This window comes from Gadus morhua, chromosome 5, assembly GCF_902167405.1.
Source record: "Gadus morhua chromosome 5, gadMor3.0, whole genome shotgun sequence".
Classification (NCBI taxonomy): domain Eukaryota; kingdom Metazoa; phylum Chordata; class Actinopteri; order Gadiformes; family Gadidae; genus Gadus; species Gadus morhua.
The window spans coordinates 17,651,851-17,656,850 of record NC_044052.1 but is presented as its reverse complement, the minus strand read 5'-3'; positions in this window follow the sequence as shown (position 1 = coordinate 17,656,850).

Here is a 5,000-nt window from a genome sequence, read left to right as displayed (position 1 = left end):
AATAAAGATCTACACAAAGCGATGGTGTACAGGTGCCTTGAACAGGCATGCATCTCTCTGTGAGTGCGCGCACGCCTGTGTGTGTAATCCTATTTGAACATCATTGTTTGAGTGCATGCCAGCATGTGCATGTGCGCAAACACAAACACTCATGCAGCCTGTGCACAGGTGTGCCTAGGAGGCATACCAACACATGTTGTGTGTGCACAGACAGGATAGTGTGCATAATGTGTGTGCACGTGCATTCCGCCTTCTGTGCACATTAACGTCTGTGAGGCGCTCCTGTGCGTGTAGTGTATGCTTTGCGTGTGCTTTGAGTGTGTGGGTGCTTGTGTGTGTGTGCGCATGTGCGTGCGCGTGTGTGTGCAGGTGTCTGTGTGTGCCTTTGTGTGAGTGCGTGCATGTGTGTATGCGTGTGCCTTTGTGTCTATGTGTGGCACGCAAACATATATGTGCCTTTGTGTGTGTGTGTGTGTGTGTGTGTGTGCTTGTGTGTGTGCGTGTGTGCAGGTGTCGGGGTGCGATTGTGCATTGCCAGTGTGTGCTGGTGCGTGCACATGCATACAGTATGTGTGTGCCTTCATTTCTATGTATTTAAGCTTCCATGGACCCAGCGCAACGAGAGAGTGAATCAGAGGTGAGTCCTTTGGAGTCGCCCTCTGCTTTAATCTGACACTAATGACAGAACCACCTGTGCTACTGCCCCTCCCCCCCAACCCCCCGACCCACCCGGCACCTCTCCCTTGTCCTCTCCCTCCTACTCCTCCTCTTACTCCTGCAACTCCTCTTCCTCACTCCTCATCCTCATCCCTCCACCTTCTCCTCCTCTTCCTCACTCATCTTCATCCTCTTCTTTCTTCCTCTCCCTCGTCAGTCCTGCTCCTCTCTCCTCCTCCTCCTCCTCCTCCTCCTCCTCCTCTTCGTTCGTCCCTGCTCTTCTGTCTCCTCGTTCATCTGTGCCCTCATCTTTTTTCATTCGTCCTCTCTCTCCCTCTCCGCCGCACATCTCAGCCATCCCTCATCCCTCCCACCCAGCCACCCACCCACCCAACCCTTGCCCCGTTCAAACAGCCTGTTCCCTCTCTCTCTCTCTCTCTCTCTCTCTCTCTCTCTCTCTCTCTCTCTCTCTCTCTCTCTCTCTCTCTCTCTCTCTCTCTCTCTCTCTCTCTCTCTCTCTCTCTCTCTCTCTCTCTCTCTCTCTCTCTCTCTCTCTGTCTCTCATCTCATTCTCTCCCAGCCTGCTATTCCTGCCTGCCCCTGCACGCCCACCCTCTCTCTCTCTCTCTCTCTCTCTCTCTCTCTCTCTCTCTCTCTCTCTCTCTCTCTCTCGCCCTCTCTCTCCCTCTGTGTGTCCTCCCTGGTCTCTCTCTGAGTGCAGGGTGCCCTTGCCTAGCTGATTGCCTCATCCAGTGAGTAATGAGAAACGAGGGGCCGACAGCGGCCTGCAAAGAAAACAAACGTACGCAAGTAAGTAACGGCGCAACGTTATACCGACGGGCATGTTTCTGTAGCACGCATGAGTCACCAGGAATGTGTGCATGCGTGTATGCGTGTGTTTGTCACATGTGTGTGTCTGTGTGTATGTGGGTGTGGGTGTGCATGTGTGTGTGTCTGTGCATGTGTGTGTGTGTGTGGATGTGCCCAGGGCTGTGTGTGTCGCAAACATTAACAGGCGTCCGGCTCCAAAGCACTCGGCCACGTGCACACGTGCATCTTTGAGGACGGTCTCCGGGTGAAGGAGAAGGTATTATGGGATGTTATATTACTGGATGTTATATTATGGGATGTGAGGGCCCGCCGTGTCCGGGGCCCTGCCCACTGGTTCATTGTCTGGGACTGATGACGGCTCGGATAAGAAGAGGAGGAGGACAGCAGCCTACGGACGTGCAGAGAGGAGAAGGAGGGGGTAGAACAATGGGGGGGAGGAGGGGGGAGGGAGGGAGGGAGGAGGCGAGAGAGGGAGAGGATGATGGGTGGCAGGGAGGGAGGGAGAGAGGGAGACAATGATGGGTTTGAGGGAGGGAGGGAAGAAAGAAGGAATGAAGGAAAGCAGGGAACGAATGAAGGAGGTAGGAGAGGGAGGGATTGAGGAGATGAAGGGGGGAGCATGAAATTGAAGGAATCAAAGTGGGATCTTGACAGAAATAATTCATCGGGGGGATATCGGGGATGGGGGGAGTGGCAGGAGAGGTGGCCGAGAGGAGCAGACAAGAGCAGCGGCTGAAATGAAACCCAATGGATCCTCATCCATTTCAGCGACAGCTCCTGGAGACGGAACACTAGGCCAATATAAATAGATATTCTACTTCACAGGCCTCTTCAGCGCTCTAAGAGGACGTTGCGTGCTGTGTGCGGCCCGGCCCCCCAGGAGGGGGGGGGCCATGCAGGTATCTGACGGGGCGATAGGCATCGCCTCCCTGCCCGAGCCCCCCCGCCCCCTCCCCCCGTTAGTTTTCTTCATTCAGGAGAGAGAGACCCCACCAGGAACCTGAAGACCCCCAGTAGCATCTACTGGACTGATCTCTCTCTCTCTCTCTCTCTCTCTCTCTCTCTCTCTCTCTCTCTCTCTCTCTCTCACTCTCTCTCTCTCTCTCTCTCCCACACTGACACTCTCTCTCTGTGCCGCCCTCTCACTCTATATCTCTCTCTCCCTATCTCTTTCTCTCTCACCCATTAGCTTGCTATCTCACTCACTATCTCTCTCACTCACTATCTCTCTCCATACCCATCTCTCTCTCTCTCTCTCTCTCTCTCTCTCTCTCTCTCTCTCTCTCTCTCTCTCTCTCTCTCTCTCTCTCTCTCTCTCTCTCTCTCTCTCTCTCCCTCTCCCTCTCCCTCTCCCCCCACCCTCTCTCAGCCAGAGCTTAACTCTACCACCTCAGGTCATGGATCACATTAGCTCTGCCGTGGCCCTGACATCCCCGATTAAGGAGACCTGGCAGTAGAGTCTAGTGCTGCTGATGGGGCGTCTGCCGCCCAGCCGACCTGGGTACCAACCCCCCCCCACCCCCCCCCAGTCTCCCTGTACAGGTGTCCTCGAGCAAGATGCCTCTACATACACCCTGTCTGCTGTTAGTGTCTTCAACTCCAACCCTGTCCCTCTGGGTTAAAGGGCAACACACTGAAATGAACATGGACGCCGAAAGAGAGAACGGCCCACTGTAAAACACATCCAAACATTGATGGTGTTTCTGCATGTGTATGCGTGAGTGTATCTGTATGTGTGTGTGTGCGTGTGTGTGTGCGTGCATGTATGGAAAGTGTGTATACAGATTGTTTCCATTGCAGATGAGCATTAAGTAGCCTTGTGGGGAGGCTGTGTTGGAGCCTAATGCACCGACAGGCTGCAGATCTATAGCCATCAGGCCCGTTGTTACTGGAACCAGCCCTCCTCTGATAGCATCTGGGAGAGAGAGAGAGAGAGAGAGAGAGAGAGAGAGAGAGAGAGAGAGAGAGAGAGAGAGAGAGAGAGAGAGAGAGAGAGAGAGAGAGAGAGAGAGAGAGAGGAGAGGAGAGAGAGAGAGAGAGGAGAGAGAGAGAGAGAGAGAGAGAGAGAGAGAGAGAGAGAGAGGGAGAGGAGAGAGAGAGAGAGAGGGAGAGAGAGAGAGAGAGAGAGAGAGAGAGAGAGAGAGAGAGAGAGAGAGAGAGAGAGAGAGAGAGATAGAGAGAGGAGAGAGAGAGAGAGAGAAGGATAGAGAGAGGGAGAGAGAGATAGAGAGGGGGAAGGTAGAGATAGTGAGAGAGGGAGCGAGAGAGAGGATGGGGGCAAGAGAGAGAGAGAGGGAGAGAGAGATAAAGAGAGAGGAAGCGAGGTAGCACACCAGACGATGAGAGCGAGAAAGGGCGAGATACAGAGGCATCTCTCCATTACCTCAAGGTGGTCCGCTTTAATGCACGCTCGAATCAATGTGAAATTGAACTGAAAATTGAACTTTCAGCTCAGTAATGTGGAAGACATGTTGTTATTAAACCGTTCTCCTGTACGGCCGTGCGAGCTGCCTGCTGTCTGAACAGCGTCAGCAGCACTTGGACGGCCGAGGCCCCGTTAGCCGCCATGTGTTGTGGGGTCGGCGTCACGTGGTTCTGCTTTATGATGCCCGTACATCAGACTGTGACCGGCTCCTGCGCGGAGCCAGCGACATGCTTGGGGGTGCTCTTGCCTCTGACGCAGCATCTCGCGGCTCATCTGCGTGGCATCTGTTGCCCGTGTGTCCGCGTGGCCCACCAGGTGCGGTGGTGCCGGCTACGTCGTCCGCCCTGGACCCCCCGCGGCACGCGCACAGTCCTCCCCGTTAGAGTCACCGCGGTGTTTCCGGTAGGTGATGTGGACGCGGGTACGCCAGCTGGCGCGGGTCGCCATGGTAACACTCACACACCGGTTCCGGCGAGTTGTTTAAGGTCGGCGGATAAACGGATCGGGGACGTCACTGCGCTGTGTCTGAGCGCGCGGGTCGTTCTGATGTTTTAATGAACAGCTGGAGGGGGTGGCAGGGGGGGGGGGGCGCTACTCAGGGGGACTTTGGTGCCTTTTCCATCATATTTTTCATATTTTTTTGCACTTGAATAGAAACGTCTCTTTTGCTCCTTCCCCGTCCCGCGCCACGCGCGGGCTCATTTATCGCGCGCCGTATCGCACCGTTAACCCGGCTGCTCGCAAGCCGTTCACTCCGAGTTAGCCGATCGTTCGCGAGGAAGAGGAGACGGATCTTCGTCCCGCCCGCCGGATTCCCGCGCCTCGCACGCCCGCTCAGTGGTCCCGCGCCGCCGCTCCCGCGCGCAGCACTGTTGAGCTCGAGGGGGAAGAGCAAGGGAGAGAGAGGGAGAGAGAGGAGAGAGAGAGAGAGAGAGAGAGAGAGAGAGAGAGAGAGAGAGAGAGAGAGAGAGAGAGAGAGAGAGAGAGAGAGAGAGAGAGAGAGAGAGAGAGAGAGAGAGAGAGAGAGAGAGAGAGAGAGAGAGAGAGAGAGAGAGAGAGAGAGAGAGAGAGAGAGAGAGAGAGAGAG